The 23769-nt window shown below is 43.9% G+C and overlaps 1 pseudogene; it reads left to right on the top strand.

Moving 5' to 3' along the window:
- The first annotated feature begins 22318 nt into the window (after positions 1-22318).
- LOC115308689 lies at positions 22319-22943 on the top strand (annotated as a pseudogene).
- The last annotated feature ends 826 nt before the right edge of the window (positions 22944-23769 follow it).

Here is a 23769-nt window from a genome sequence, read left to right as displayed (position 1 = left end):
CTCCGTCCGTTCACTCCCCCGTGAAGCAGGGGGGCAGCCAATCAGTGCGGTGCATGAAAGGAGCCGCGAAGCCAATAGCGAGGCTACGATAACAAGGTTGTCGTCTTCTCACGTACCCGTGTTCTCGGTAATTAGATCTGGCTCCGACATTTGCGTTGGAGTGTGGCCGACTGCGTTGCAACCACTTAGCACTGCTTCCCGACGAGATGGCACACCATCACCTCCTCTATCGGGCCGTCATGGCCCGGTCTTGAACTAGACTGCAGGTTTTTGCAGCATTTGTGAGATCTGATCTATGTATTATTTAGGAGTAGTATTATGTGTTTTTGGGTGAATCCAAAAGACACCGAAAAAATCTCGCCTGGAAAAGTTTCGTCAATAAGGATTTATCCGAAAAACTCAGAATTTCGAAGTCACGATGGCAAAATTAAAAGTTAGAAAGACGGTATTTTACAAATGAAGTTGGCCAGAGTCCAGAGTAAGTAACCCCAAAAAATGGTTACATATATATATCTATCTTTTTTTTTAAATTTTTGTCCAGGATTATTGTTTATCTCATCAGGTTTCATTCAGTGGACAGCGGGCCAGTCTACTTCAGCGCGACGACAAAATCACTGTTTCGATTTTCAGTTTAAACCTATTGCGCTTCTTAGATAGAGGAGGGCTTTTGTTTTTATCAAATATATAGTCAAATATATCAACGTGTAGATCTTGTAGGAGGGGGAGGGCAGCTGAAGCGTTTATGCTTTGCAACGACTACGTCCAAGGAGTTTGGCTGTTTCGAAGTTCCGACGTTTATTGAAGCGACACTTGTTTGCAAGGTCTGTCATGGAGCAGTAAGTACTATCAATCGCAAGGGCGCTAATGCCTAATGCAGCTGCAGAAATATCTTTTGATACCGGCGAGTTTTTATAAGTTTAGGGCACGTTTTTTTCAACATTTATTTTTATATCGATGTTTCGAAAACTGGAGTACTCTAAAGAGAAACTCTGAATTTAGGGGAATTCGGAATCTAACAAATATAAACACCAATAAGCCCCAGTTTTCAGCCGGAAATAAACTCCGACAAATACCCTGCGAATTTTGCGTGGAATAAATTCCGAATACGCGGAACCCTATGTATAAGGAAGGGGCGTTGATACCATTGTCAGAATTATTTCCGGGTCATGGGAAAAGAATGCAACGAATAAGAAACATACTTGGACAGAGAGTGTTCCAGGTCTACCCGACAGATGACACTAGTGTTCCGTATCGCCTTAAGCAGGCATAAGCGGTCGCGAAGTGTTTTTCACATGCTGGGATTCTGCACGCCAAAATCACTGCCGTTAGCGGCGCGGGTGCGCGGTTCGGAAAGTTTCATTTCACATGAGTTTGAATGCGAAAGCATAAACTGTCCCATGAAGCGAGCCGACGTCAACAGCCGCGCCAAACGGCAGATAAATTCCCGAAGTTCCGATCTGAGGTGTCCCCAGCTTTGAAACCACGCAAAAGGCCACGCCAAACGGCAATGATATGAAGCCGACGCGCGCCAGTTTCAATTAGCGCCACCCCATGGCGCTGCGTACCCGCGCCGGAGCGGAAACGGCCGAGGCGCCTAGAGAATTTATGAGGCCGCGGCACCGAGAGGATCAGAAGCGGACGCGGCACGAAGAACGACGTTCATGCTTTCGCATTCACAACTCATAAGAAGTGCTTAAGAGCACCACGAGCCTTTTTCGGCCATTGCGATGCACGATTTTGTTCGCAGCTAGCGGACGCGCCCAGTGAATTTTTGTGGCTAGCGCTAACAGTCTAACTGCTCCTCTTGTCGTGTCTATTTTTCAAAAAAATGCGTAGCGAATTGCTCAGCCATTGCGTTGCACGTGAAACCTGTGGCGTCTACGCTCTCGACTCTTTTCATCGCTTAGTTTAGCGACTGGCTTAACGCGTGGCACATACACTCGATAGCGATTCCTGGAGTGAAGATACCGACGCTAACTCGGGGTTTTAAAAACGTGCGATAGGGTGTCAAGTTGCTATCTGCCAGACGCAGAGCGGATGCCGCGCAGGGCTTTTCCGCCGAAAAGGCACCTCAACTCACGGTGACAGTCGTGACATGCGAATGAAAGAAGACATGTCGGGACATGCTGGAAAGACGCTCGCTTGATAGTCAATATGGATTGGGTTATATTCCCGCCTGGCGCAAACGCTTTTTTTTTTTTTTACCGCGATGGCCTTCTTTCTTTTTTCTTAGAACGGAATTAGAGTCAGACCTCGCAGCCACGCTTTTATCCAGGCTTCAGGTTTGGGCTCCACGTAATGCCCAAGACCCAGCCAAGGAACGTTTCGCGTGAATAAACAGGCATTTTTAACATACACGCAAAAGAACAAGCTTGGTGTGTCTTTACTCGTCATTTTTTAAAGTTGCTTGTCTCAAAGGTATTTAAGATCATCTCCAACTTTCTTGGACATCAACACCTCAGCGCGTAGGCTGAAATAAGAATTTGAAATGAACACCAACAAACATCGCTATGTTCCCCGGGAATATTTAATATGCTATTCATAAGATATCCACAAGCAGTAATAAAACTTTTGGACGCCTACATTTTCTTCCGCGGCTCTACAATTTTTTTTCCCTTTCAATCTGATTCATTCACGTTTGCAAAATTGTCAATTTCTGGTGTTTCTCGCAAAAAATCGTAATGTTTTCGAGAACTATATCTGACTGGGCATCATAGAACGCGCATCATATAAGGTTGGGATATTTCTTTTCAAACGTTTTATTTAAAAAAAAAATGTCCCAGAAAGCTGGTCATGATTCCCAAAAGAAATCGAATTGTGACACAAAGGGGAAGATGAAAGAGGTAATCGACTAATCGACATTCTAAAAGATCTTCACAATATCGAGACACACAGGCTAAACCCCTTCGAGGCTGGACAAACAAGGACCCAACACGAGAAACTGCAGATCGGCTGCGTATTTTATCTGCGTGTCGTCTGCTCAAAATGTAGAATGCCGCCTCATGCGAAGGATTTTCCGCAGTGTTTCCTCTTCTATCAGGTGATTCCTCGCTGCGCTGCGAATGGCCAGCAAGGATGCTGTAACTCCGCCACTGTGCTGCGGCGAACAAATTCACGCTGCGCCGAATCGCGCTCCGGCCAGCCGCTGCGGCTGGGCCAGAAGGGGCCGCTTGGGTAGCGGAAATCAAAATCGCTGCATGTGAAACGCACTTAACCCAGTCGGTCCAGTCAAACGCAGATGTCTGTATGCCTTTATTTTTATATTTTTAGATAATGTAGCCAGTAGTAACCATAGTAATGTTGCTTAGGGCGATTTTCGAAGCTCAGGCTCGATGTCGAACCTCGAGGTTTGACGGATTTTGCGAACCGTCCAACTTTTAAGAAAATTCGACGAATTTTGACTTCTTGAAAAGTGTTGTCACTCACCTTTCTACAAGATAGTGTCTAGAAAAAATAAAAAAGTTTCAAGAATAATTTTTATGATACTTTTATCTAAATTTTAGAAAATATTCCTTAAATTTGACACTTTATAAAAAGCAGACATGTACAAGTTACTTTAAAAAAGTAATTAAGTTAAGTTACTGAATATTAGCCTTAAAAGTAAATTGAGTAGAGTAGAAATTACTCAAAAGGACAGTAATTGAGTTAATTACTTATTACCGCAAAAAGTAACGAATTACTTTTGAAGTTACTTTTATATATTGTTTATGCTAGCATAGGTTATGATCCCTTAGCTAAATTCTGCTAGCCGAATATAAAGCGGCTTGTGTTTTCACAGAAATGCTTTAATAGCTGGTTCTACTTCTGCAAGCCTAATTGTTTTGCAATCTTTTTTTGTTATTTTTGGCCAATGATGTACTTCGAATGTATCATTTCTCGTTTGAAGTTTAGGACTGTCTGGGCTTGATTTTGCAGACAGTGTTTTCTTCTTGACAGTGTTGCATAAAGTACGTCTAAGAACTACTTGGAAATACAAAGTAAGAGGTTATGCACTTCAAGTAAGGTAGTAAGAAGACAGGCTGCAATATACTTGAAGTAAAGTACCATAAATACAAAGTACTTTCAAACTAAACTAAAAGTACGTTTTAACGCAATCTCTCAGGGTGCCCTTTCATCCCCTATAAAACGTTTTTTTTTAACACGTATACATTGCTTTAAGGGAACTCGGAGGTGCATCAGTTTTGTTTCGGAAATGGCGCCAAGATATATAGGTCGCCACAGAGTGATAGTTTTATTCTCGCTGACAAACTATTTAACACAATCAACTTATAAGGCACTTATTTGTATCTATCTTATAGCCGCCATTACTTCACTCAAAGAAATGACCAGATGGCGTCTCGAAAGGAAGCACAAACTATACTGGAGCCCCAGCTGAGATTAAGAGCGGGTGCGACATTTTGTTACCTACTTTAAGTGAGGATGCAGCGTGTACACCTCTTGTAGTGAGCAATAATTCCAACGTTGGGGAGAAGCGGAGACAAGCCCTTTCTTCAAATGCCTCAAGTTTCATTGAGCTTCTGGACACAAAGAAATGCCAGTCTTCGGGGCTAATCCCGCAGTTACTCGGCCTTATTTGCGACATACCTGTCCGCTTTTCACGCCTCCTAGCAGGGTTGTTGCAGTGGGGGGAGCTCGTGAAAATTTCAGAGAGTTTCGGACTGTTCAAAAAGCTACCCTCCCCCCCCCCCCCCCCCCCCCCTTGCCTACGCCACATGTTTCCCCCTCTTTGCAATTATCAGCTAATCTTCCAACGAATCTACTTTTGTGCAGGAACGTTTTATTTATAATTAAACCTACCACTAAAATTCAGAAGTGTTGATGTTTGTATGTGCTGTGTCTGTATGTGCTTCCTGTATATGATAAGCTCATCAGCTGTTGCTATCGTATATTGTGGTACGCGAGATGTCCATGTGTATGATAGAGATTCATGAGCAAACATTTATTTTGGGGGCTTATGAATCGGGTGGTACTTACAGCCACCTATCCTAGCTGTTTGGAATTTCTGTGCTTGCGCTTGCCATCTGATAGCTAGCGATTTAGCCTGACTTCACGCTTCGCGATGTTTTCTGGTTATCGTGCAGTGAACCAAGTAAGCTGATTTGAATTGTATATTTTGAAAACATCTTTTGATTTCGCGAATGTTTTTCCTGCTCTTCGGTGATGTGCGGTGCTGAAGGGCGTGGGTTGCCTGTCAATATCGCCCAATCAGGCCGAGTTCCACTCGCCCCGAGGAAGCCACACAGGGAGCATTATCATCAAGAAAGGTTTTATCTATACTCAAGGTGTGAGTCGGACGCTGAGGAGGGCCAAGGCTGGCCGTGTGGTCCGGGTCTTCCGTTGGAGTGACTTCGCGGCACCGGCTCTTTTGTTGGTCTCTGCCTTGGAACTCTGCGTGTCCTCGCGGCCGCCACGAGCGTCGCCCTTTTTCCTTCTTCTTCCTCTTTCTTCCACACGGGGGAATTGTGGTCGAGGAATAGCGAAGGTAAAACGTGAAGAGAGCAATGCTACAGGGTATCAGTTGCCTCCGTTTAACATCACAGTTTCGACGACGAGAAGTCTGAGTGACTCTTATCGGAACACGAGTTTAATCAAATGCACGGGAAGCTATGCTTCGGCAATTTATATGCTGCTCCTCTCGGCCGGGAAGCAGGAATTTGCTTAGATGGGTACGAAGCGGCTGACTACTTTTCCTGCGATAGCTGCTTACAGGCACTGGGGTATTGGGGGGGGGGGGGGGGGGGGGGGGGGCAATAGCGCCGTTGATTTGCCTGTCCGTTAAGCATGCTACCATCTTAAATTGAACCGCGGTAGCGTTTCGTATAAAAACAGACGATAGACGCAGCTTCATCGTTAAGACGTACTGAGCTCGATTCGTTGGATTCGTGCCTTCATATTGAGATGTAGACGACGGGGAACTTTGCCCTTCTTCTTTCCTGGACGAAAGTCTCTCCGTCTCTGAAGGAACGTAGGTTACACGAGCGTTACTCTCTTTAGGAATGACTATACAGAGCTTTTTTCTTAGTGTAGGGGGCTTGCAACGGTCGCAAAAGCATATTTGATTAATGTTATTAGCAAAGGTTACGCACAAGTAACTTACAATGAGTTTATTTTTTTTAATGCCTTCGCCCGTCATAGGAAAATGAAGAGAAACGCAGATACGAGGAGAGGGACGCAAATATTTAATGGGCTTTTTCGTACGGCAGAAACATTATTTTTTTTTTTACGCGATAAAACGTGTATCCACTTTTGAGACGAGCTTCCGAAACGTTTGAGACAATCAAAAAGCGCATATGTAAGCATTAAAATCATCTGGTGGGCTATTTGTTCGAACATCACTAAAAAATAGCGCAAGGACGACTAGAGGAAGAAGGAGAAGAACGGAAGGAAGAACAGTTAGCGCTTTTTCCTGTCTTCTCCTTCTTCCTTCCACCGTCCTTGCGCTATTTTTTAGTGATAGTCACGTATGTAGGGGTAGTCACTGGCCCCTTAGGGTGAAATTAATTATACTAATGCCTCGGCACCATAGTGCATTATCCTGCCTTTCTCCGAAGACCACGTCAATAATTGGTTCTCATCCGAGGCTTCCTTAAAACTGAAGATATAGATAAAAGGATTTTCTATACAGTCGTGATGAGAGCGGAAATTCTGTAGTGACGGTAAAAGAAAGTTCGATTGTGCAACTCCCGCAATAAAAAAGTAAAACAGTATCTCGGACAATTGTTGCGTCTTAGGAGACTGGCGTACATCGGGAAACTCGAGGCTTCGCGAAGCGCGCTCGAAGAAAGCACGAGCACCTACAGAGGGGGCGTCAAAACATTTGCGCAGCTTGTCAGGTGCGAATTGAAATTTGTGCCTGTTAAGCGTCAGTTTCCCATGGATGATACAAAGCCTGTCTGCGGACACGCCTCAAGAACGTTCCCCATGTCAGTAGAAAGTTTTGGTATGATTGAGACCGTCATTCGAGGAAGAAACGTCTTTTGTGTTGACAGCGGCGCAAAGGCGCCTCAAGGAAACACTTGGACCGTCAACACGAGGGAAACACGTTTCCGGCGTCCATGTCACATTGCGCCAACAGCAACTTCCGGGAAACGGGTTTATGTCGCTTGGCAACCGTGTTCGCCGATTTTTTCTTCTATACAGTAACACCGCGCCTACAGTGCGGCCAACGCCTTGTTTGTTTACCTTCTTTCGTGTGCGGTGCAGCGACGATGCAAATGGGCATCTTCCAAAGGCCAGTGAGTTCGAAGAGCCCAAAATTACCGCGCGAGACGACATCCACCGGTTACACCGATTGCAAATATCGACGTTGAAAACTATTTTCCGCTCCCTATTCTATCATCTTCATTCACACGCAACACCCCTAGCCCTAAGCGAGGAAGACGAGACCACCGCGATTTTCATTCTTCGCGCCAGCGTAGGAAGCCGTCCTACGTTTTATAACATTTCCATTCGTAAACGACGCTGTCGCCAACTGTGCCTCAAAGTGCTTAGAGTAGCGTGGCACTCGTCTTAAATCCTTTAAAAAGGGCGACTAACAATTTGGCCGTCGTAATGATCGGTACAACAAATATTTGTAGGATCTATCTTTCTGCCTTTCCCGCCTGCTTTGCGATCGCTTAATTCGCAAAATATGTCCCGAGGTTTTAAAAAAAATTTACCTAAATTTACCTGTCTATGGCGGTCGTTTCCAAGCTCCAAGCATCAAAAGGTATAATAGTCGGCGGTCATTTTCACGCTTTGGCTTTCGCATCGCTGGTTTCTGTAAATGATGTTTAGCATGTTTTCAACGAGTAGGCATATATATATATATAATATTCTACTGATATATAGCTTGACCTTTGCCAGCAATTCGAAGTTTAACTTACTGTATAAATATGCCAGACCAGAGCTTAGACATTTTCTAGAAATGCTTTTAATAATTACGTATTGACTTATCAAATTCTCTCAGCTTCTCATCAAAGTTAAATTTAGTATTGTCAGGTAGAATTTGCCGGTGCTTTATATGGGTAAATACTTCGAAAAAATCACGTCACTGCTCAGTCGCCTCACACTCCAAGCTATACGTGTTGTGTTGTCAGCTCAAAATTCCTTCATTCACGTACCTGGTCAACACGGGTTTTCCGAGGCAAGTTGCTGCTGCTTCCATTGCCGAAATATGTCACACCCAGGCATCATTTTCGATGTAGTTCTCTTTGTGCTCTGTTCCCGCAATGTGACAGCTGCATTGGCCAACAGAGCCAAAAAAACAAGTTGCCCGACTGTTGGTGATCGTGTTCATGTCGCCCACATGCTTTCTCTAAAACGACGGGGACTTTAAAAAATAATGCCCCCCCCCCCCCCCCCCTTTTTCATATGCTGCTCTTGTGTGAACGGATAGCAGCAGCCTTAGTCTATCTAGCTCGTCGAGTTTCCGGAAATTCGTTAAAACGCCGATCGATGAAATGAGCACCATTCGACCAACTGCTGTTTGATGGATCGACGTTCGATCAAGCGTACTGAACCAGTTTCTATTTCATGGCTGAGAAAGCTTGGGCACGTCTCATATTAGGAGCGAATAAAACCCTCAAAACATATAGTTTGTTTCTTGCGCCACTAGAATCTGTGCCCTACGTAGGGATGTAAAAGTTTCGAAAAATGCGAAGGCCTAAAAGATAACACTTTTGTTTTCGCACATTGTTTTAAACATTTAAAATTTTGCATCAGCAAAAGTAATTTAGCAATCGTTCTGAAAAATATCTACATAGATCTACAGCAGCAAGATTTATTCACCAGTGTTTGCGGTAGTACTATTACCTTATAATATGTTCCAATGTTTATGAGAGTTTTGTCTATTTAACATATTTTTAACTACGCCCATGGCAACAGTAGTACTCTTCATCATACTAAATGCTGTATTGGGTTTACTGTAACGGTTGACTTGCAGCCACCGTTCGTTATTTGTGATGCATGTAATATTACACATTGTATATGGCGGTACAGTTGCGGAAGCTACATTGCGCGTCATACATGTCCCATGGTTTAAGTTGACCAAGGGCGTGACAATGTATTAACCGGGAAATATACGATAGATGACGTACAACAATGGCCTTTTCACATACATGCACACACTGCACAAGAAACATCAGACAGCACTAAGGTACCTCTCCTCTGTTTTAAAGTTTTTGAATTTTTATTTTGATATGCTTTTGCTTTATAAACATACTGCTGCACTGTAATACTAAAAAGCAGAAAAATACTTATTTGGTATATGCTTTTGCGGCAAAGCAAACAGTTTGACGGCGGATTGAGGCAGCAGACAACCACACAACCTCAAGCGCTTGTGTTTCCTCCCATTTTCTCCATTGCTCCGTCACGGCACCGTTTCCTTTTGTTTTTATGGACTAGCGCATCTTAAATGGCATAGTATGTTTAATTTTCCACCTGAACTCTCGACGAAATGACCTGCGATATGATTATTATTAGTTTTGACGTAATGATCAGTGTAAACTGTACCGTATATTGCAGAAATCTGCGTAATAGGGTCGTTAAAAATTATAAATTGGAACTCGTCTTTTTTTTTTTTTAGCGTTTTCTGCGAAAAGAAAAAAAAACGAGAAGAAAGGATATTTTCCCAAAAATTCATTTTTTTTTTCTCTAGCCCTTATTTATTTATTTATTTAGTTATTTATTCTGCTTAATGTGCCCACAAACAGCTCGATGCCTTATTAGTGCATAGAACTTGCCTACGGCTTATATAACTTATATAGCTAGCACGACACAGTCAACTAGTCTGGCAGTTTTTATGCCATCACAGTGCTCGGCCCACAGAGAAACCTGAGTTTTGTTTTCTGCGCGCTCAACAAGAAAGTATACACGCGCAGACTTTGTTTTTTGTTAGATTGGGCCTTTTATTGCACGTCACGCCATACGGGAAACGCTATCACAATAGTTGAACTCTACGCATTTTTGCGCGTAATTCACTTATCTCGTCGAGCGGCTGTTACATCAGAGGCGAACGACGTTTCCATTGTGTACACAAGGCGCCGGCGTGCGGCGGGCAGCCCCGAAGCGAAAGTTAACGACATGGAAATTGCTGTGGGCTGGCGCTCTCTCGCGGGGGGACGTCCTTGTGTCTCTGGCAAGTTCGGCGCCTCCTCTGCGCAAGCGCCGAGCCCGTTTAAAGACTCGCCTTCCTTCTTGTTCGCGAGTGTCACCCCCTCGTCGTTACGCAAGGAACCTCGTAATGTCAGGCGACGCTCCGAAGGACGCGATTGGTCGGCCAGATTGCTTTGTTCTCGGAGGCGGCGACGCATTGTTCTCGCGCCTCGTGCGACGTAATCCTCGTGGTATTCGGGGAGAAGGAAGAATTTTTTGTTTGTTTTTTCGTTAAAGCCAAAGCTTTTCGTTATCCACCAAATTGGCGCGAAATGCATGTAGGCTGTCCGTAAACGGATACCGTACCTTCTGGGAAGCACCTTGATATATCGTTGTCTCACGGGTGTTTCGAACGGCATTTATGCCGACGGCCCTTTCGGAATCGGCTGAGCAGCGCATGTCGAGTGGCACACGCGGATTCGAGATCGCGAGCTGATTCACCGCTCGGCCGAAAGTCTTTGACATGCGTGCCATTTGAATTGGCCGTGAGACAGACTTGCGCATAATTATTCAGAATCAAATTAGACGCATTAAAAGGCGACTGCCAGCCTATTTCCACGTCTTTAAAAGTTCCTATATTCGGCGAGTGGATTCTCTAAATAATATAAGTTTCGAGTTAGAAAAAAAAAAATTGCTTTCGGCGAGAAAGCTGCTTTTCAAGATGATCTCAAATAGCTTCAAAACTTCTGTATTTTTTCAATGCGAAGTAACAAATTTGTGAGACAAACTTTTACGGTATTAAAACATGCTAAGCTTAAAAAGCAGATTCCACTCAGTGTAGTAATGACAGCTTTAAGGCTGTCATTACTACACTGAGCGGTCATCGCAAAGCATATCGAAGGTTTTCAGTCATCTTAGAATATCGAGGAAGCTAATCCTAGAGCACACATTTCTATATTTGGCAAAGTGAAAGAACACCTGGATGCTTCTTCGAGAATTTGATTCGAGGTTTAAGTAGGAACACCACTACTTAGCTTAATTTCCCCGACATGTACTTGATATTATCTTAAACGTTATAAGTAGGGTTCTGTGATTTCGGAGTTTATATTTTTTGGTGAAAATATCGGACTTTATACTTGTTAGATTCTCAATTCTCCGGGAATCGAAATTTAATATCGCTATCTTCGCAATTTGTACCGAAATCCCGCCCTAAATTCAGAAGTGCTGTCCAGTATCAAAGGATATTTCTTCAGCTGGGTTTGGTATTAGCGCCCTTGACACGTACTGCTAACTGCCCCTAAATAAAACTTAAACACAAGTGGTGTTTCAAGAACCGTTGATCCTTTAAACTCTCTAAACTCACGGGCATAGTAGCCGGAAAAGTCGTTTTCTTCTGATACTACTCCACCAGCCTACACCGCTGTTGCACAGAGCCGGGGAAGTGGAGAAGGGAATAGAAGCTTCAGCTGTCCCTTATTCCAATAAAATCGACGGGTACATAACTTTCACGGTTATAAAACCCATCTGCCCCTTAAGACGGAAATATATTATGGTCCAAATTAGAATATCGAGCAGTGGCTTTTGTCGGAACCCAGAAGCGGTCTGACAAGATGTTGATCGAACCTTGAAGGGATAAGCGGTTCTTTTGGCAACCATTTTACATTTGAAATGACACGAGTAGTCTATCCTCAGCAAAAATCACAAAGTGCTTTAAACAAACTTATTGGTATAACACCATTTTTGTTTGTATTGTGATTCCGAAATTTGGAGTTTATTGGATAAATCCGAATTGACAAACATTTAGCCGGCGAGTGTTTTCGGAGATTTTGGGGTTTATCCGAAGACACAGAACCCTAGTTATAGGACACCCTCAGGCAGACGGAATTTCGGATGTCCTCTTCTTGTAAAAGAATGTCGGGACATGTTTCTAACTGTCGTCTATTTTTCGATCATCTCGTTCGCCATGCCGTCACAAATAATAATAATAATAATAATAATAATATGTTAAATTTTCTATCAAAAGGTGTATGACGGAGGGAGGCAGAGGAAAATGGTGCATGATGCAGCTTGACCAGCCCTGGGCCCCCCATCCTTACATTTGGGAGCAGTGGCACAGAAAACAAAACAAGAAGACAAACATTGACATGAAAGAATATTCATAGAACATAAAATACATACAGACAAAACACAGATCAATACAACAAAGTAAGGCAATATATATATATATATATATATATATACTCTGACATTTACACATATATACCCTGACATTTGCAATAAAAACATGGACGGTTATAGGAGCAAGATATTCTGGCGTCGGCCTGAGCATCCTGCAGGCTTCATCAGAGCGCTCGCTTGCATAGATTATGGAAATTATTGAGCTGCAGCCGTTCGACCGTGGTTTAACGAGGAAATTGAAGGTGCCCTGAGAAGGTTTCTGAGATCACTTAAATATGACAATAAATCCCTTTGTTCTTTCTAATCATCATAGAAATGCCTAAATCCTGACGACACGCGGCCGAATTCCATATTAAAAAAAAAAAAAAAAAGTAAAAGGCAATTAAAGATCGCAACACACCGAGGTCATCTCCGGCGATGGGAGGAGCATGGTCCGAAACCAGGGTCGCTGTCAGCCAATAGCAAGCGAAGGATCCTCGCGGCTTTGACCGCTGGAACCGCGGAGTGATATCTCGAATGCGCGTGGCTTGTTGCCCATGCAGCCCGGACTACAATTCAACCCAGCGAACGCGCACTCGAGATCTGACGACCGGACACATCACTCCCGTAGAAGACAAAAAAACACACACACACACAAAAAAAAAAACACGAAATAGTGCGTTGTGTTTGAGACGATTATTGTAGTATAAAGTTTTCTTTCTAAGAAAAATTAACTTTGTTTTGCTGCTCTTATTTTCTTTTATGATCTACAAAAGTATACTTATTTTGTGATAACATCGTTTGCAATCTCAACGCAAGGTCGCGTTCTCATTGGTCCCTTATCGTTCTGGCTGCGGTATCCATGCTCCTCCCATCGCCGGAGATTACCTCGGTGTGTTCGATGTTTGATTTGTTTTTTAATATGAAAATCGGCCACGCACCGTTATTATTTTTGGGTTTCTAGGATGCTTAGAGCCCGCAGAGTGAGTTATCGCTCGGAAGCTTCCTCGGGGCACCTTTAAGTATACCAGGAAAAACACCTAAAAATACGTGGACTTGTGAAAAAAGAGACGGGAAGCGCTTGGGTCTTGTCCCTTCTTTCTCGTGTCCACCTAATTTTGAGGTATCTTTCCAGGTATACTGAAAGGTGCCCCAGCCACAGAGCACTTTCTTAACGGTAAATGGACTATCATCCGTGCTTCAGAGTGTCGTCTCAAGTACTGATCTCTCGGTGGCGTGTAGAGTGAATACAATGAGAATCTGTTCTACGGTTTCCGGAGTGTTGCATGTTGTACAGTTCGGGCTGGTGGCTTTCTTCATTCTATGGAGAAACTTTCTTGAAATCTACTCTAAAACGTTATATGTCGATTATAGTTTCTATTCGTCGAGGAAAACCAGATGTCAAAATAAATATCAGATTTGGATGCAGGGAGTCAAGGCGCGTGTAAAAGAAATCACAGCAACCCCACACATTCTCTGTTAATCTTCAGACTGCTTGACGAGGCGCCAGTGCAACATCTGTGCGGAAGTATAGGATGGCAACGCTTGTAATGTTTTGGTGAGCACTTTTTTCAGCTTTGTCAGTGCTTTCGTTGCAGATGACACCCCCATGACCTGGAATCCACTGAAGTAGAAGAATGCGACCGGCATGTCGGATGGTGTTTGAAAGGGTTGTGATTGCATATATGAGTACAAATTGCACACCACGTCTCAATATTGACTGGAGAGTTTGTAGAGCTGCGTTTGAGTCCGTAAAGATGACCCATTTGTCAGGGCTTTATGTATACATGCATGTAATTAAGAAGTTCGTAACTGTGCATCAGTTCTTTAACTCTTGATGACGTTTGGTGAAAGCGCTTAATGCTCAGGGTTTTTTTTTCTTGCTCGGCAAAAAAATTTTAGTAGTCGAATTGGACATATTTGTTGAACCATCAGTAAGTATGTGTGCGTAGGAACCGTGTTTTGTGTAGATAATCAACAATCAGGACTCTTGAAGAACTGATGGTGCAACTCCAGGTTTTTCTTTTATGCCCTGAACCTCCGTTTTTATTCTTAAAGTAGAAAAAAAGTCCATAATGGGCAGCCTTAATTTCTTAACATGGGCGAAGCCCGTTGGCGAAGTTCGTGGTGCATGAGAATCAAATTTGAAAACAAATTGAATGTTTCCTACCAGAATGTGTGACGGCAAAGTGGTGTTTTGGATGTCTGATTAAGTGTCGTATGTGGAGTTTCACGGTTTCTTGAATTTGAAGAACCGGAGTGGGATACTTGCGTGTCTCTGCAGGAGCGGCTTATATAGAGGCTGGTCACAGAAGGCCTAGACATGTACGCAGGGCTTGCGCTTGCACGCTTCGAAGTATACATATATTAATGTTGCAGGTTCCATTGAGTGCAGGGATGGCAAAATCCAAAATATCATACAATAAGTGACTGGTAAATATGAAGCATGGAGGCAGTGGATGAACCCTATGTAGATCCACTTATGAAGCTTGCCAAGTTGATGAATGCAACAAGTTTCCTTTTAAGGTGGACCCAGCAGACTTGGTCGCGTTGATGAAAAGGTAACAGATTACAATTACATTTAGTTCACTGAAAAATGTAACTGTTTACAATAATGAATTATTGCATCACAGAAGTGATTGAAAAATTACCAGAAAGAAAGCGATTGCTTTTGACGCTACCTTTTAGCTTTTTTATTATGAAATGAAAAATGCATATATTGCCACGCGCGTCGATGAGCTAGCGCGTGGGTGGCCGAATGGTTACCGTGGTTGACTGTCGCGCGAACGGTCTAGGTTGAATTCCAGTTAGCGGACTGCATTTTTATTTATTGCTTCAACTTGGCACTCTCGTAAGCTCGAGAAGATTCTCGTCTGATCAAGTTCCAAATCTTCTACGCGCCGAATGTTCTCGGCTGAATGTTCCAGCGACACACGCGGGTACAAAATGTGCTCCGCGTGGCGAGCCGGAGTCAGTCTCGCCCCAGCGATCGATCCTGCCGGTATCGACGCCCGCGACGCTCAATTGTTATCTTCTGTTTCCTTCTTGTTTTGGGCACAAGTTCGCCTCATTAAACGTTTAGTTTACTTCAGTTTTCGTCGCCTCATCACTTGCCATTCGTGACAATATTGAAAGTGGTTACGTTTTGCTTTCTTTTTGTTAGATTTTCCATTTTATATATCCGGAGAGAGCGGCTTGTCCTTCTTCGCGGGCGCATTGAGAACAAAATAAGCTGTTGCTAATAGAATTCGTCACTTCCTCCAGTAATGTATATATTAATGTAGAAAGAAAGGAAAAGTAAGAGAAAGATAATGATGAACAGCCACACGCTGGACTTGTGAAAACCCCGATCTAGTAAAAAGCAAAACAAATCGTAGATAAGAAAACCTTTTGTTCTCAGTGCGTATTATACAAGTACGTGCTGTGAACCCTTTCGAGATGAAATGGGGAAGGGGGGGGGGGTCTTTGTAGTTGCTATATGAAGTGAGTGCAGAACACAGTCGTCTATGCCACGGCCAACCCGGATCGTAATGTCCCATTCCCAGGAAACGAGACACTCTCGACAGGTCGACATTTTAAACGTCGCTAAGCGCTTCAACATTCTAATCTTTCTGGAATCTTGATATCTTTTCTTAGTTTTTTAGGGGACAAAAAAAAAGTGTCCAACATTAATACAACATAGACCAGTGTTACATCTTTTATGCGAAAAAAAAATCAACTCACTCAAAAAAAATCGTAAGGGTGCAGGCGAGCTGGTGAATATTAACCATGTTGAATTAACCTGAGACTGGGGTAGAGAAGAAACATTACAACGTAGAAGGGACAGAAGACGTCGTCCTGTCTATTTTATGTCCCTTCTACCTTTTAGTGTTTCTACTTTACCCCAGTCTCAGGTTAATTCAACATGGTTAACTTGCTCAAGTTCAGCAGGGAGTCCGTCGTAATAGTTTTGTGTTGAGCCTTGCGAATTGCGCGAAGGTCTTTGGGCGATGGCGAGCGGGGAAGCATTCATCCCACTCGCCATCGCCACAATATACGCGTCAAAATACTCGTACTTCTAGTAGCGCTGCATCCCCAGGTGAGATGCTCCGAAGTCGATGGGTCCAGTCCCGCACCAAGTGCAGCTACCGAATATTTTGTGAAGAACAGCGTCAATCAGTTATATTCTGACGATGTCTGAGAAGGTTTGGCGAAGTATATTGTTCAATCTAAGTGAGGTCATCTCTTAATATAAGTTTCTCCGGAATGTTGAAACTTAAGTTTGCCTTCTTTATTGACTATACATTCAATATGATATTCTAAAATGATCCTAATACATGCGTCTCATAAACAACTGTTTCGAAAATGTTTGAAGTCTATGATCGATTTTCTTAAAAATCCAACTTTAATTCGCTTTTTTTATTTCTTTGCAGAAGTGTATTGCAGTGGAAATAAAACGTGATTTTATGTAACCCCTATCACAGTTTGACCTTTGTGATAGGTGCGTTTTGAATGTCAGTATAACACAATATTGGGTTGCGAAAATATACCCAATAAAAGATTATGCCCCTGATCTGAACTTTGATCTTTGTACTTTATTACGATATATTTGGGCCGAGGACACCGGACAAAAAGCTTCCAATAGGAAGCTTGACAAGGTGAAGTGTCATATGTAATTCAATGCCCGGAGTATCGGTATCTATTTTACGATGTACTTAATAAGCCGCATCCAACGTTTAATAGAGGGCATAAAGACAAAATAATATATTTTATGTGGATCTTCTTGATATCACGGATCTCTAATCATTTTACGTGGTCTCTAAAGAGGAAATGAGTGTAAATATTGTTACAGAAGAAGAAGTGATGTTCAGATTGGAAGGTTAGAAGGGAACACCAGTGGCGAGATATGCTTAGAATAAAGTTTAACAATATACAGGACGTTTATTTCCGCCAAAATATATGGAAAAAAAACTTGGAGGGCGTTTAGGCTTTGTCTTTAACCGCTCATTCACACTGGAAGCGAATCCGCGTTCGCAAAGCGGTTGCTAACGCGGTTGTATAAAGATAGAGTACAATTGCACGCGCACTCGATGTCGTCGAGTGCGCGTGAAATTGTACTGAATCTTTATACAACCGCGTTAGCAACCGCTTTGCGAACGCGGATCCGCTTCCAGTGGGAATGAGCGGTAAGAGTGGAACACAAAAGGCGTCATGGGGCCCCGTTCGCATGCCTTCTCATTCGCTCCTCATGCTCTCCCTGCCAAGTGCGGCGTGGCCTGCTTCGTAGCGTATATGTCTCGTATCAGAAGGGTCGTGGGGTTGAATCGCGCCTCAAATGCTTCAAATATTTTCTAAAGCAAATGAATTACTTCATAAAGTGAAATCATTTGAGACATGCGGCTACATTTAAATCGCATTATACGTTTTTTTTTATAACTTTCATTCTACGCGTGACGTCACATTTCGTGTGAGCGTGTATATTTATAAACAGGTCATGCGGCTGTGACCTCATAACCCTGTCGAACATTAAGGATTTTCGCGGCCCGCCACTTAAGCCGAGAACACATTTGCGAAAAAAAGCCGAATTTTGTGCGAAAACCGCACACGAAAATCGCACGGCAGCTAGGCTCCTCCCCTTTTCCGAAAATCGGGAGCGGTTCGAAAGATCTGCAGCGCCAGATATTTTCGCACGGCGCCTCCGAATTCGGGGCGGAGGAGCTCGGTGAGCGAAAGCCCGGAACAGGACAGAACGAAAAGAGACGATCGGCTCGCAACATGGCGGCTCACGCAGCTTCGGAAGCAGCGCAGGCAACATCGTATGCCATCCCTGCGTTCTCGTCTCAACCTTCGTAGAAAACCCCTTCTGTCTTTATCGAAGGATGGTGGTACAAAGGCTCGCGTGGCATTCAACGAGGTTTTAATAGCTGAAGTTTTTAAGAGGCGCGAAATATGGGACGCCAGTTCGCCAGACTACCGCACAGCCTCCTGAAGTCGGAGCACGAAAACCGCAGTGCATTGCGATCTCCGCGCCGCGCATTCCACCTCATGTGGCTCGCCTTCCGAAAATCGCAAGCTACGATTTTCGCAGCCTCCGATTTCTCTCCGATTTTCGGTTTGTTTTTTCGCAAATGTGTTCCCGCCTTTACGCCAGCTTTTCTGCGACGTTACCGAGGCCGGCGCGACACGAGCTCCTTGACGCTATCGCGTTAAAACCTGGACGAAAAGTTGCTGATCCAGCTTTTGCTATCGCGAAAGTGGAGCAAAAAAGCGGCCCAAAACCAATCGTCAGCGTCATCACCCTGGAGTCCGCGCTACCGCAGCGCGACTGTGTTTTGTGCTGCGAAACACTAAGCTGATAAAATATTAAAGACACATTTTCGGTGTTTAAGATAGTTTTTTTTTAAAATCAAAGTATTATTTATTCATAATAACTTAGTTTAAGCATGTTCAGTTGGGGGAAGTTTTTAGTTAGTGTTTAATATGTATTATGTTGTACACACTCGCTGCGACCTCTACAACGCCGCTACTACCGGTGCTCACGCCGTCGGCCGAAGTTCGCACTGGTTTGCAGTCCTGATACGCCTCGTGTTTGCATCGTTTGCATTTGCCAGTGTGCCTGCATTTCTGTAGCTTCCGTCACACTTTCACTTTACAATCGTCTAACGAGTCGCGCTCTTCAGTTTTCCCACGTATCCGAGTGCAGAACGGTTAGTACTGGTTAAAGCCTATTGCGCCGTTCTGCGGGTTTTGTCGTCGACGGCCTGCCGGGCGCGTTCAAGGCTCCGTTCGTCGGTACGATAAGCCTGCCGCATGTAAAGAGGCGCTGCTCGGTAACGCGATGCCCAAGTGATGACTGCACCGCTGGCATCAAACTTCATCGTTTTCCTGTGGACTCTGCAAGGTGAAACTTGTAGCAGTTGTATCCGCTGCAACTATGTGTGATGTCCTGATGTCCGTTGTCCGGTGATGTGTGGTAAGCTCTTGACCTCTTCTATGGGCCCTCATGCATGCTCATTTAGTAATAGGCACCTGTTGATCGAGATTTTTTGGGTCCAGCATTCGTTCCAAGCTGCGCGAGACGCAACTAATCTCAGATATTAGTGGCAGATTTGCGTGGCCTCTGCTGAACGGCTGCGTGACCACAAAAACCTAATAAGAAGCAATGACTAAACATTTCAGTTTTAACCAACTTTCGTATTATGGTGTAAATAACACTAAAACATCCTTTCTGCTTGAAACGTGGTTAGTGTTGTCCTTCTAACATGCTGGCGAATATCAGGTCTACTTGCTGTGGATGTGCTCGGGAATCTCGTAATGTGATCGTCTGCGTTGTGTACCTATCTAACCTCACGGGCACAGAAATGTGCTCCGCACTCATGGCATTTGCTGGACCCAGACGGGAGACCAGGTACATTGATGTCACCAGCTTATCGCTAACATTATTGTTTAATCTTGTTCATTTTTTAAAGTTCTACTGAAGGCATTTCGGCCTGTTTAGTTTAGCCCAGGGTCTGGGCTCATTCTGCCGGAACAAAAGCCTACAGAACAACACACCACAGCAGCTGCGGGAGCGGGCGGTATGCTCCAGGTACTTCAAGACCTTTGCGTTTCTTTATCGAGGAAGGCTGCGTCGTGATGCAACACCAGCATATTTGACCACTGAAGGTGAACACGAAATCTTGTTTTCATTATTACTGAGAACATCAGCATATTCAGAAGGTTTTTCACATGCAGATACAAGGAACTGTTTTAGTGTACATAACGTGTGTGCTTAACTTTGCAAATCAACTTTGCATAGGTGCCGGAGATGTCGTCCAGTGCAGCAGCCCTGGCCAATTGATCAGCCAGTGCGAGCCCACATCGGCCAACAGCAGTAGCATCGGTGCGCCCACATCATCACGGGGTCACACGCACCGCACAACAGAACAAGGTGAAAGCAATTGCATATTGGCGGAGAAGTGTTGCAGGCCATGTTTCTTATATATTTCGGACTGTCCCGTAGTAGCCATTCTTTCTATATATATATGATAAAGTGTGTTCTCAGCACTTCTGCTTTCTTGGGAAACTCGCAAAACATGTATGAACATGTTTTTAATCTAGCTTGTCACATGCCGCAGGAACATCCTGAAACAATGCAATGATTGATATTTTGGCAGATTTTTTTATTGGCCTCGTCATTGCTTTGCAGATGTGGGGAGCAGTCTCACGGCTCTGACCTGTAGCGCGAAGACTAGCCCTCCAACCAGAGTTCATGGAAAGTTTTGATAGTGTGCCCTGTTTAGGACACTCTTTGAAGATTACTTTCTTGCGTAGTACTTGACCGGCTGTAGCTGGGTCAGCTTTTTGCAATCAGTTTGTCACTTTGTTTCCTTTGTTTGTTTTTTGTAGTGAATCACACGTACGCGTTGGATGGAAATGGTCTTCTTTCTGAAGAAAACGATCTGTGGGCACCCGAACCTTCCCCTACCGATTATGATGCTTCGGTGACTTCGACCTCTGCAGTTTCTCACCAATGTAGGTATCTGTCATGATGCGCAAAGCTTACTTGTACTTCCACAATTTCTACACTGGAGGCACATTGCTCCTTTCATTGTTTCTTGAAGCGTTTCATAATTGCTTTCGCTATCCTCTTGCAAGGTCCTGTGCCACCTGCACCGAGGGCAAGGGGAAGATGGAAGTGTTGAGGGCCAAGCTTCGACGGCTTCGGAAGCATAGCAAGAGACTCCAGCAACGACTGCAGCGACGGCGTCATATGCTGACTGTCACTGAGATAGTTGAAAGTGTACGTAGCCTTGTGTCTCCAGCCGTTGCTGCCCTTGTGGAAGGTCAGCTGAAGATGAGCAATGCAAGCAGGTTCGGCAGGCGGTGGTGCAGCCAGTACAAAGCCTTTGCCTTGGGCTTTTACTTTCACAGCCCTAAGGGTTACCGTTACTGTAGGCAATTGTTGAGGCTCCCATCCGTTAGGTCTTCACAGCTTCGACTCCAGCGTGTTCCCCTGAGGGTTGGTTTTTACCCATAAGCTTTTGAACTTGTCAAAAGACGTGTAGATTCTTTTTCACCAGAAGACAAGCCATGTATCATTGTCTTTGACGAGATGCACGTCATGAAAGAGGTCTCCTACAACCCCTCTGTGGACAGGTTTGAAGGGCTCGAAGAAAGTAGCACTAGAAGAGGCCATAACTTCGCTAAAAAAGGTCTTGTGTTTATGGCTAAAGGCCTTCACACGCCGTGGAAGCAGCCACTTGGCTATTTTTTTGCTAATGGGAGAACACCTGCCAACATTTTGCGACACCTCCTTTTTCAGAGCCACAATTTGCTTGTGAAAGCCGGCCTGGAGCCAGTAGCTGTCGTATGTGACCAAGGGACTGTGAACGAGAAGCCACTTTTTTCCCATTTGATGCTCCGCATCTGCTGAAGTGGTTGCGAATTATGTTTTTCAATTATAATTTTGAAGTTGGGGACCACACGTTAAAGAGCCCTTTTCTCAGGGAAGCGTACGAAAAAGACAAAAAAAACTTGAAATCCAATCCATGCCAAGGCTCAATGAAAAACATTTTAATTTGACTTTTGCCTCCAAGATGTCAGTGAAGCTAGAAGCACAAATATTCAGTAATCACTGTGCTGCAAAAGTGTTTGCCATGGTAACTTTTCAGCAACTGCCAGTTGAAGCAACCCACACGGCCCGGTTCATTGAAAGAATGGATCGCTTTTTTGATAGCTTGAACAGCTCACAGAAACGCGGGAAGAGTGCATATCTGTCTGCAATGCACGAGGGCTCTGTTCACAAAGAGTTTCGGAGGGAATGCCTTCTCATATTCGAAAGCCTTAACGTTCCTGGGTGCCCACGGCAGCCTGCTTCATTCGCGGTTTCTGCTTGACCATTCGTTGTGTGATGCTGATTTGTGAGCACCTGAGATCTAAGTATGGTTTAAGATACCTTCTGACTCGCCATCTCAACCAAGATGCACTTGAAAAGACATTCTCCATAATAGGGTCGAAGTCTGTTGCGAACACCAATTCCTCTTGCCGGCAGTTTCAGGCAGCCTTTAGGCATCTCTTAATTAACAACTTTTTTAAACTGCCCGACAAGAGCAACTGCGAAGAGGACATGGCAACTCTTTTAGTGGCTCTTCCTGTTGGTCTTTCAGTTCCGTCACCTTCACTTAATCTAGGAAGCTACCTTCCACAACTTTCAGCTGACCTCACATCCTGTAGTTATCCCTCTTTATTATCACTTAACAACATGGTTTACTCTGCTGGATGGTTGGTAACAAGGTTTGTCAAGTTCCATACATGTCAAAACGTGACTCAGCAATGTGAATTGCAAATCAAGAATGCCACGTTTTCTAATGAGAGCCAAATGTTGTTGTATTTGAGTGTGAAAGGAACGGCTGAAGGGGGGACTTTGGAAGTCTCTCAGTCCATTCACCTTGCTTTGTTTCCTTCGTTCAAGCTTGTGAGAAGGTTTTAGTGGCGTCAGTTGACAGTCTGGTTTTAAAAGAAGGCGTTGGGAAAGCGTTGTGTATCACTATTCACGAAAATGTTGAAAAGCTGCTGACTCTCTGCAGTGAGGATGTCTAAAATGATTTATTTGCTTTGTTTGCAAGGGTGCGACTTCATTGGGTTGCCCGCAAAAAGAATACTGAGCTCCTTGATGCAGCTGTGAGACGCAAAACTATGCAACAAGTCCAGAGGCTGTGCAGATGAGACACCACTTGCGTTATGCCCACAGGAATTGCATTTACTTTATCTTATATGTTGCATTCAACGCTCGCGCTAGCATACCGGATTGTGTGAGTACATTCCACCGAATAATCACATGCCCTGTTGAAGCTGTCTACAGTGATGACCAAATGAATATGGCGTACTTTGCATAAAGTGTAAAGATCCGTTTCGCATGCTCAGAAACTGCAATTAACGTATAGGTTCAGCTAGATAAACTTGAGTTTTCCATGGATCAATATCAAAATTTCAGTGTCGCAGCATGCAAAACTGCTTTTTAAAATTTTATTTAACATATGTTTGATTTATTCGACCCTCGTTGTATAATGCTAGATGACGTCGCCCACTCGAATGATTGGAGAGGGTGTCTACCAAATCACTTATTCCAAATTACCAAATTTTCCCAAGGTTGTCCTGACAATTTCGATAAAATATTGACCGTTAGTTCGGTTCAGGGAGTACTTAGTGGGGCCTGCGCTGCCTAGTGAAGTGTCGGGCAACGTTATTCAGTGCAGCGGCACCAACGTGCAATCATCGGGCTTCGTTGCACGCTGCCGTTGCACTTTCACTTATCATTCTTACTGACTTGAAACTTTTTCTTATGGTTTCCTTGATATTACCCTGTCCTTTCAATATAATCCTAATTACTTGAGAATTTTAGGTTTTCCGTGTTTATAGACACACTGTGCAACCCTGTGCATGATTGAAGAGTGTGTGAGAACAAGCGTTGGTTTCGATGTGTACTTGTGCACTGCGACGACTTGAAATATAAATGGATGAATGTTTGTTTGTCGGAGGTATACAAAAGCAGATCAAACTGCGATGAAAGGTAAGTCA

The sequence above is a fragment of the Ixodes scapularis genome, unplaced genomic scaffold, assembly GCF_016920785.2.
Source record: "Ixodes scapularis isolate PalLabHiFi unplaced genomic scaffold, ASM1692078v2 PGA_scaffold10__122_contigs__length_95168666, whole genome shotgun sequence".
NCBI lineage: Eukaryota > Metazoa > Arthropoda > Arachnida > Ixodida > Ixodidae > Ixodes > Ixodes scapularis.
Note: the sequence above shows the minus strand (reverse complement) of the source record. Positions and strands in the feature narration are given on the sequence as shown.